Below are 11,467 nucleotides of genomic sequence, written 5' to 3'. Positions count from 1 at the left end.
ATTAATAACTCTTGTTACGTAATTATACTCTTAATGCACTTCAAACTAAACAACTAAATACATGCATGCTCCATAAAACAGTAAATTAAAACAGTACAACGGCGGCTAGCAGGTTTTATGGCTAGTCGGGGAACATACTGTACAGTGTACAGTACAGTGCTTTTTACAGTAAACCTACCCGATCAGAATCCTAAACTTCTCTGATCGGGAAGGGAAGCAGCACTAGACTATACGCATCAGATGCAGTACACCATATGTCCAAAGGTGGCTCCCATTCACAATTTAATTTTGGCGAAAATCATATACAGTACATTTTTAACCCTATTACATCCACCTCCCCTGAATTTCGCCCAAAATCTACTAATCTGCAAAGGGATTATGTTCATCCCTACCGAAAAACACAACCAAACAATCAAAAAAAAAAATGACATGGTTACACATGGTTTCCAACTGAAAAAGTATCCCCAAAAAGGATGAAGTAGAAAGAGAGTGACACAAAACTCACTACCAACTTCTGGAAGCAGGAAGCCGTCTACACCCCACCCAAACCATGTCTCACTGATAAAAGCATGTCCCTACAATGGGACTCTGACTCAGCAATGCTTTATCAAATTATTAAAATACACTGAGATTACCCCCTAATCTCACTGAGACTTCTGAAACATTGCCTTAGAAACAGCATTCCTTACAATTCCCTGTTTGGACATCTGACACAGTAACCGGTTAACTGGCTTCACTATACGTCCAAAACGAGTCCTAGCTGTGTGTAAGGTGTTGGAATCTGAGTGAGTGGAGGGTGGCCGAGAACTACGTGCATCGTCTAAGTGCTCTGCGTTGTGTGTGTGTCTATTCCGAGAGTCAGTGAGTGAGGCATGAGGGAAGCCATGTTCAGAACTCAACTCTGTCTGTGACTCTAACTGCAAACTGCCTGTATGCCCAGGCCCATTACTTATACTAAGGACGTCTTCTGGTGAGCTACATTCTGCATGGATATCAACCCACTCTTGAGTCCTACTTCCAGCATCCTGTCTACCAACAACAGACATCGATACATCCACATCAGTGATGTCGCTTGACTCTTTCCCGCAAGAGGACACAAAGGTCCCATCTGAAACACTGTCCTCATCAATGGGCAGAAAGTTAACGAGCATCAGAAGATTGCGATGGACAACTCTTTCTTGGCCTGTGTCCGGGTGTCGGATCCGGTAGGTGTGGGTTGAGGCATTGATGCTGGCAACAGTATACACTGTGGACTCCCAACGGTCTGCAGTCTTTCGTTTCCCTCTCTCCCGCTTGTTGGACACCAGGACACGATCACCCACAGCTATCAGCTTCCCTTTTGTACGGCGATTGTAGAATTCAGCTTGCCGATTCTGCTCTTTGTTGACATGCCCTTGAGCTATAGCCATGGCCTCTTGCAGGTCTTTAGTCAGAGACACCACATAGTGGTCATAATTGCTAATCTCTGGATCTTTCAGGATGTTCTTGAAGAGAATGTCAACAGGCAGGCGTGGGACTCTACCATACATAAGGTAAAATGGGGGATAGCCTGTGGTTTCATGTACCGTGCAATTGTACATAAACGTCAGTGTTTGGAGGTGACGGGGCCAGTGGCATTTGGCTTCAGGTGGGAGGGCGCGAATCATGTTCCCCAACGTCCTGTTGAAGCGCTCCACACTACCGTTGCCCATCGGATGGTATGGGGTGGTTCGGGACTTCCTCACACCGGCGACCTTCAGCAATTCACTGATCAGTTGACTTTCAAACGAGGCCCCCTGATCGGAGTGGATTCTTTCGGGAAAGCCGTATATGCAGAAGTACTTGTCCCAGAGTTGTTTCGCCACCTGTTTGGCGCACTGATCACGGCAAGGGAAGGCTTGAGCCAGCCTGGTAAAATGGTCTGTCACTACCAGCACATCAACAGACTTGTTGTTCGAGTCCTCCGCAGTCCAAAAGTCAATACAAACAATTTCCAGAGGAGCAGACGTCTTAATACTCTCCAAGGGTGCTCTTCCCTCTGGATCGGCAGTCTTGCTTATGACGCATCTCGAGCAGTGACGGACATACTCTTTTACATCCCTGTCTATATGAGGCCAGAAGAAACGCTGGCGGGCCAAGCTCAAACTCCTGAACTGCCCCTGATGACCAGCACTGTCGTGAATGCCCTTGAGAACCTCGGATTTTAAGAGGTCTGGGACAACTAACTGGTGTCTTTTCTTCCTGGTCACCTGATCTTTGGACACTCTGTACAGGATGCCATTGCAAGTGGTCAGTTTCTCCCAGTGCTTCAGGTATCTTACAACCATAGCAGGCTCCTTGGACTTCTCTCTCCTGGAAGGACGTCGGCCTCTGTCCACATAGTACAGCACCCTAGAGAGGACAGGGTCACTCAACTGCCCTTCACGCAATTCTCTCTCTGTAAATGCAGGTAGAGGCTCTTCATCAGTGGGAACCAGCTGTGGGAATTGTTGGAGAGTGCCAACAGCTCGCACCCTGGCACTTGACTCCCACAGACTGTGCGTCTCAAGAATGGCAGAGACTTCCTCTTTGGAGAATGACTGGTTCTTGGCACCGTCAGACACATAGGGCTCCCCTCTTCCACATCCTAGATCATCCTGAGTGGCGGACTGCCTAAAGGTGTCCTGGACAGTGTTAGCTGAGACAGGGACTGCCTTGGCAAGGAGCTCACTGTAGGGGTCTTGGAGCAGCTGTCTCCCAGTAGCTGATTTCACAAAAGGCCGACGACTCAGCCCTGTAAGCAAAATGACGTCCCCTAGACGTCCTGTAATGGTCTCTCTGAACGTTCTAAAAACGTAAATGTGTATGGTTCCCGTGACAACTTTAGGACGTTTTGCACGACGTTCCAAGACCGTCCCGAGGACGTTGCGGTGACAACTGGGAAACGTTTTCTATAGGTCATGGGGACGTTATGCAGGACGTTGCAAGCACCTCCCGAGGGCATTGTGGTTACGTCTGGGGAAAGTGTTTCTATAGGTCCTGGGGACGTTCTGCAGGAAGTTACAAGAACGTCCTGAGGGCATTGTGGTGACATCTGGGAAACGTGTTTTAGACGTCCTGGGTACGTTATTCAAGGATGCACCGCGGACATAGCAGGCACGACCGTTTTTGCTGAGCTAAATGAAGAAAATAAAATAATAATAGATCGCGGAGCCGTCATTTTGCTTACAGGGCGCACACACACACAAGTTCAAGTTCATTTATTTTACACATTTCATATGATATGCATAGACACATACACAGACACACACGATTACGGGCATGGGAATTGAACCGTAAACCTTCCTATTACTAAACGAGATCGCTACCTACTGTCCTAACACTGTCTGATTACGATTGTGTCACTTTAACAGGTTTATCACAGTGTGAGACAGCCAACAAACTTAGTCTTTTTTTCCGAGGGTTTGAGGAAAAGCATATTGTAGCAATCTCAGTCACTACGCATTGAGGGTTTTCCGTAATGATTACTTTTTAAATTAACATCCATGGCACATCACGGACGTGCGGGCAGGGAGGCAGAATTACTAGCCAAACTAAGAATGATGAAATAAAATAAATATGAATGCTTCTTTACTGATCTGTGCTATAAATGTAATGTCTGCATGATTCCAATACAATGCATACATAGGAAGGTGACCAAGTGTCTAGCTTTAACATATTGAGCTTTCCATAGGCCTTCAAAGATGCTGCAACAGAACGAAGAGCTCACCGGTCAAATTGTCTGATTGGAATTTCTTTAAAAATCCCGTCTCGCAAGCAGAATCTGGATTTGACAACAATTCTAATATTTAGGCCTATAAAGCAAACGTGCACTGCCCTTATTATGTTTTAAAGGAACAGCCTAATCTGCCGTTAGAAAGTTATTTAACAACACGCATATGCTGCATTTTAAATAAAGCGCAAACCCTCGGTTTCAAACGAGGAGCGAACTGAGTGAGAAGGATCCAACATGGCCAAGCAGACTAGCCTTAAAAGCTTTTTTTCAGAGGCCAACTGAACTGAACAACAGTGATGAGGGTAAACCTTCTGACGAGGATGAACCTGTCCTGTAATACCTGCAGTGTTGCGCGTTTCCTTTTATTATAGGCCTACTGCGCGCCGAAGAGCCGCGAGCGGTATTGCAGACAGAGATTTTGAAAAATTATAGCACTCGCAGCATATTGAAAATTGGAGCTTTGAACTTAGTTCAAAATTTTGAATTATGAACAATGAACTGAGCAAGTTCATGTAGAAAGTGAACTTTCCAAACACTGAATACCTGACTCATTGAACAGAGCAATGACCATGTTGCGGCGCTCATTTTAACGCCACAGCAGGTTGCGCTTAAAGGCCACTCATTGACGCGCATCAGACATAAATGTTTTTGTTTCCCATTGTAAACTTAGGAAAATAAACATGTTGCATTCTAAACTACCTGATTATGTTATTATTTAAGCTATGCAGGCGGTCAGTTTTCTTCAATAGGCTAATTTAGAAGCAGAAATAGGTTAGATATTTGGCCGGCTTTTCATTAAAATGTCGGTCAAATGAAAAACATTTTTCTGGTTCAGAGAGGACCATCAGAGGACGTCAAGGGGACGTTTTGTAAGGACCAAATGCGAATGTCCCGCAGAGGACCACAGGTAAAGGTTACGGGGACGTTTTTAAATGACGTCCTGGGGACATGTGCTGATCAAATTATAACGTTCCTTAATAGTCCGTTTTAAGGCTCATGCGAACGTCACGCAGAGGACCTGCAGGTAAAGGTTACGGGGACGTTTTTAAATGACGTCCTGGGGACTTATGCTGAGTGACCAAATTATAACGTTCCTTAATAGTCCGTTTTAAGGCTCATGCGAATGTCACGCAGAGGACCTGCAGGTAAAGGTTACGGGGACGTTTTTAAATGACGTCCTGGGGACATGTGCTGATCAAATTACATCCTTCCTTAATAGTCCGTTTTAAGGCTCATGCGAACGTCGCGCAGAGGACCTGCAGGTAAAGGTTACGGGGACGTTTTTAAATGACGTCCTGGGGGCGTGTGCTGAGTGACCAAATTATAACGTTCCTTACTAGTCCGTTTTAAGGCTCATGCGAACGTCACGCAGAGGACCTGCAGGTAAAGGTTATGGGGACGTTTTTAAATGACGTCCTGGGGACATGTGCTGATCAAATTATAACGTTCCTTAATAGTCCGTTTTAAGGCTCATGCGAAAGTCGCGCAGAGGACCTGCAGGTAAAGGTTACGGGGACGTTTTTAAATGACGTCCTGGGGACGTGTGCTGAGTGACCAAATTATAACGTTCCTTAATAGTCAGTTTTAAGGCTCATGCGAACGTCACGCAGAGGACCTGCAGGTAAAGGTTATGGGGACGTTTTTAAATGACGTCCTGGGGACATGTGCTGATCAAATTATAACGTTCCTTAATAGTCCGTTTTAAGGCTCATGCGAACGTCGCGCAGAGGACCTGCAGGTAAAGGTTACGGGGACGTTTTTAAATGACGTCCTGGGGACGTGTGCTGAGTGACCAAATTATAACGTTCCTTAATAGTCAGTTTTAAGGCTCATGCGAACGTCACGCAGAGGACCTGCAGGTAAAGGTTATGGGGACGTTTTTAAATGACGTCCTGGGGACGTGTGCTGAGTGACCAAATTATAACGTTCCTTAATAGTCCGTTTTAAGGCTCATGCGAACGTCACGCAGAGGACCTGCAGGTAAAGGTTACGGGGACGTTTTTAAATGACGTCCTGGGGAGGTGTGCTGACAGACCAAATTATAAGGTTCTCTAAAAGTCCGATTTAAGACTCATGCGAACGTCACAGAAGGACCAAACGTAGACTTGCTACGAACGTCAAAAACGTTCTGGTAACGTCCTCTAGCGAACGTTGTGGCGGGGACCAATTGGGGACGATTGGGGACCTTGCGAATGTCCTGTTAACGTCCTGGGGACGTTCCCTGTTTGCGGGGAGTGCATCTGCGACAATGTTCTTGGGGCCCGGGATGTACTTGACATCGAACACATATGATGCCAACTTAGCCACCCAGCGCTGCTCGCAGGCATCGAGCCGTGGCTTGGTCATGATGTGTGTGAGGGGGTTATTATCTGTCCACACAGTGAACGTATGACCCTTAAGCCAATGACTAAATTTGTCACACACGGACCACTTCAGTGCCAGAAATTCCAGGCGATGAGCAGGGTACCTTTTCTGAGCTCTTGAAAGGGATTTGCTGGCGAAAGCCACTGGTCGGGCCACAGTGTCACCTTTCTGAACTTGCGATAAAACTGCTCCCAAGCCATCCAAGGAGGCGTCGGTGCATAAGACAAAGGGACGTGTGAAGTCTGGGTGAGCTAAAACTACTGAGGTCAGTAACGCCATCTTCAGGCCCTCAAAAGCTTTCTGATGGTCTGGCATCCAATCATCAGGGGTCAACTTCCTGTATGGAGCAGGACGTTTTGTGCAGGGTCTTCCCTTGCGCTTCTGCTTCTGACCAGCCAAGAGGTCAAAGAGAGGCTTAGCCACTGTGGAGTAATTGGGCACAAAGTGCTGGTAATAGTTCACCATTCCCAAGAAAGACCTCACACGAGTCTGAGACGGGGTCACTCCATCAAGTTCCATCAGGTCAGTGGCCACCATCTTGTTGACGGCCTCAACTTTTGCTGGGTCTGTTGACACACCTGACTCATCGATGATGTGTCCTAGAAATTTCACAGACCTTCTGAGCAGCCAGCATTTCTTCGGGGCAAGCTTCAGGTTGTGCTGGCGAAGCCGACTAAAAACCTGCTCCAGCCTCTCGAGAGCCAACGCCTCAGTTGGTGCAAATACTAGCAAATCGTCCAGGTAGCATAGCAAGCTTAGAAAGTTCTGGTCACCGAATATGCTGATCATCATCCTCATGAAACTGGCTGGGCTGTTGCACAAACCCTGCGGGAGACGGTTGTACTCGTACAAGCCCATGGGTGTTGTAAAAGCAGAGTACTTGCGGTCGTCTTCATGCAGCGGCATGTTGTAAAACCCGGAAGTGAGGTCCATTGTGCTGAAGAACGTGTTCCCACCCAGGGCAGCTAGGCAGTCAGCTTGGTGTGGAAGGGGATGGGCATCCTTCAGTGTTCGTTTGTTGAGCCATCTGAAGTCTGTGCACACCCTCAAGTCACCATTTTTCTTCCACACCAGGACAAGAGGTGAGGCGAACTCACTAGCGGACTTCCTGATTATCTCCTTCTCTTCCATCTCACTGAGGACCAGGCGGAGCTTCTGATATTCAGCGGGTGGAATACGTCGGTAAGGTAAACGGAACGGCCTCTCATCTGTGAGTCGAATTCGATGTACAAACTCTTTGGCCTCACCACAGTCCAGGTGATGGTGGGAGAAGATGTCCTCATATTTGACTACGAGGTCTGCCAGCTTAGTTTGCCACTCTGCCGTCACGTCACAAGACTCCAGGTCAAGGTCCCTCAGGCCAACATGCTCCAGTCTCTCCCGCACAGTTTTGATATTCTCTGTCGGCGCAGACGTTCCTGCCGGACTGACAGATGTGGCCTTTTGAGCGGCACTGAGCTCAGGGGCTTCCATGTCCTCCAGCGCTAGACAAGTGTAGACATCGGCGAGCTTGGCATTCCTCCGCAGCGTGACAGGGCTGTCCGAGATGTTAAGAATCTTGAGAGGGACCCACCTGTCGCCCCAGAGAGGTGTTACGACTCTGGCAACCATAATGCCTCTGGGCGCGGAATGAGATGACGTCGGCTCAGTTAAAACAGTGCTACCGGGGGATATCTTGGCATCTTTAGGAAGCATACCCCACACTAGAAACTCACTGCCGGCCGGCAGGGTGACAGCTCTGTTACACCTGACTGTTCCAACCTTGTCTGGTACTTCATCATCAGACCAACGTTCTAAGCCAGCGAGAAGGGAGAGAAACTGTTCATGTTCTTGGTCGCCTGAGCCAGAAGATGACACGTGTAAGATAATTATTTCTTACACTATGCGTTTAGTTCAGGACCCGGTAAAGTACGCCAGTACGAAGGTTTTGTTGTAACAAGGTAAGAGCTTTACTTGATAAGTTGCAGCACAAATACAGTTGAGTTCACAAGACAATTGCATCCAGTAAACACAACAGGAGACTCCGGAGTCCTGATTTGCCCCAAAGAAGAAACAATTCTTATAGTCCATTTCTCACTGATGTCATTTTGTGGGCCCCTCCTGGTAACAGGTGGTGTCATGGGATCTATGACATGGTTTATCTGTTGTTTTTCAGCAATAGGACATTTACGTGTGAAGTCCCTGCACCTCTGTTTCTCACAGACTAGCTGACCATGTTATCTCCCTAGAGACATACTATGTATCACAGGCCACATTCTCCTGTCCTGGCCTGCTAGAAAGTCTGTAGCAAGTGACCTGACCTTACCAGGCCTGCTTTTCACTCTGGTCTCTGCAAAACAGTTTAGAGATTGAAACCTATTCTACCTAATAAACCTATACTGAACTGATTTTATCTTACATTCCCTCCTTTGACCTCATTTATGAGGTCAACACCACATCAAGCAAAAGCACTAAGAAGCACTAAGAAAGCACTAAGAAGCCAGGTTAAATTTTTTGGTGTGTGGTTTTTTACGTTATACAATTACTATCAAAGCACCCTCTTAAGCCACTAGCACAGCGTAAGCAATGTACACTTCAAACGCTACCTCGCCATCGGGATGTCTCTGCCCCTCCCAACAGATTATCCGTTCCACCATAAGCTCAGTGGAACTGCCGATGCTTTTCACGAGAGGTCACCCTCGAGGCGCAACTTTTCCGTGTCTAAACACCTATTCTTATGAAAAATGAAAAACCCCACACTTAGATTTCACTATGAATGGATATAGGACTATGTGATCGACTTATAATACACACAATGTTATACTAAAGGAATACATTTTTAACTAAGGAATACATTTTTAATCACAGACTAAAGGAATACATTTATAATCACAGATTACGATATTAACTTTATTAACTGGTAAACATAATAGAGGGATAGAAGAAAACACCCACAAAGACATACCCAAATACATCCTACCACAAAATCTTAGCACATGAAGCAATATGAGCAGCACATTTAAGCTAGCAGCATGTCCCCTTCCCTCTGGACTGTCTACTCTTCCATTCTAACAAATCTGATTGAGCCTCCAACATCTCCTCCATTGGTTCATCATCACTCCGCCACTCTTTGTCCTGTAAAAGGTTATTATCCAACACATCCTCCTCTCCTTGGTTAAACATTTCATTCAATGCCATTTTGAGGTGACTCAGCATTTGAGCATCTGGTATCATAGGGCCTAGGGTTAACAAGGGGTCTCATTCTCATATTTGCAGACAAGCTCTAGTTCGTATGTAATAGCCATGCTATATCCTGCTATCTACATCCCCCCCTTCATTCCATCTCAGACCACTGCTTTACCTGCTTCCCCTAAATCCTCCTGTGAACCCTGACCCCATTATAATTACTCTGTTTAACTTTCTTTCGTGTCTGTTCTAGTTGTCAAATTTTCATGTCTCCCTGTGTTTTTCTGTCTCAGTTCTCCTCTTATCTTACATTCACCCTCCTTTCATAATCCTCCTACACTGTGTCTGCATTCCATTCTTACCCACCCATCGGAAGTTTTAGCCTTGGCCCATCTTACAATGGCTTTGGTGTTTCCAAGTGGCTCATTCAGCTATTTTTAGGGCAAAAATAGGGGTAGTTAGTTTCTTGTTGATAATGTTGTTAATGTGTAGAAAAACATAAAATCACAAACAAGACAAGACAAGACAAATCAAAAAACAGTCACCCGTCCCCTCTTTAAGTCAGCTGTAGGTTGCTGGTACTATGTATAGGCTACTGTGTAGCATCCACTTAACGCATTGTATACTTCATATAATTATTTGTGGGTTCAGAATCTTAACTCAAATCGTGAGGTAGTAGGTTGTATAAACTCCCCCTATGTGTGTGTGGGTGTGTTCGCTTAGTGCATCGGTCCTAAAGGCACAGCTGGGATGTGTATGTGGTGCTTCTAAAGGCATTTTTATGCTACTCCGTACGACACGTTTTTGGGCACATAGGAACGCCTTCAGGTAAGTGAAACGCCTTCTCCGGTAGCTGAAACGCCCTCTCCGTGCTCTCCAGAGACGTCGGACAGCTCTCCGTGTCCCCGCAAAAATTTCTGTCGGTCCGCTCATGGCGACGGATACTCCTTGGCCGTGATTGGCACACTACAACCTCATTTCCATACGACATCAACTCCGGAAACAAACATTTCTGGACCTAGCGTTTCCTGTTTCATTACCTTTATATCCATATATATGCATATTGCATAACAGCCACTGTCAACGGCGCAGATCCTTTCCTTGAAAACTATTCCCTGTATATCACAATACATGAGCCGGCCCAAGTAGCCTACTGCCAGAGAACCAGCATGAGCGACGGCAATTAAAGATGTGTTTCAACAACGGTAGAAAACTGTGTTTGCTCCGTATTTTACTGAACTCATAATTATATGACAGTGGTATTAGTTACAGTTGAGACACCCGAAATAACGTGCATGCGCAGAAATCCTGAGACGTGATTTTTAGTCTGCACATGAATACATGAATTTCTTTGATCCCAGGAAATTTGAGCACACAACCCATCTCCCTTACGGAGATATTGGCGAAAGTTGTTTTACCTACTTCATTTCAAACGTTGCAAACGTGTCTAGTTTTTGTGCAGTAGTGAATAGAGTCTCAGTTTACTACACCGCATATCATGTTTGTAGAAAATGATTAAAGTGCAACAAATGGCAATGATTAAGGTGCAACAAATGGCAATGATTCACATTGCAAGTAAAATGGTGCGGCTGGAGCAGATACAGGGAGGGACAACGGTGACGCAGTTTGGATGTAGCGACAAACGTTTATGTGCTGTAACAAACAGTGTTAACCAGTATGTGAGTAACGTGGGTTTTATTAAAACATAGTGTGTAATGTGTAGCTATTTCATTCTGTTTATTAACCTTTCCGGCTGTCTGTAGGCTATGTATTAACTAGCCAGCAGTAGACGAAAGGGAATTAACCCCGAAGTTAAAAACATGTAATCTACTTCGGCAGCTTTTTACTCCCCCGCATTCTCTCTACAAACTTCCATATAGACGCGGGATCAGCAGAGGAAAATCTTCTTTCCTTTTGGGAGAAACAAGGCCAGTCGTTCCCATATAGAAATTGACTGTTGTGGAGGAGAGGTAAAGCCAACTAACGATTTCCATCGCACAAAGACGTCATGGGGTAGCTTGTCTTTCGGGACTTAAACCGTTACTCCCCCTACTGTTGTGGAAGAGAATTGTTTTCAGCACCCACAGCCGTTGGAGTACTATAAAGGGACACAAATGCTAACTAGTACGTACTATCCGGCCGCCCGCCCACTGTCCAACCATCCGACACGACCGTTTTGTGTACTATATAAGGCCCTTAACACCA

The sequence above is a fragment of the Sprattus sprattus genome (assembly GCF_963457725.1).
Source record: "Sprattus sprattus genome assembly, chromosome: 7".
NCBI classification, from domain to species: domain Eukaryota; kingdom Metazoa; phylum Chordata; class Actinopteri; order Clupeiformes; family Clupeidae; genus Sprattus; species Sprattus sprattus.
This window is presented reverse-complemented; position numbering follows the sequence as displayed.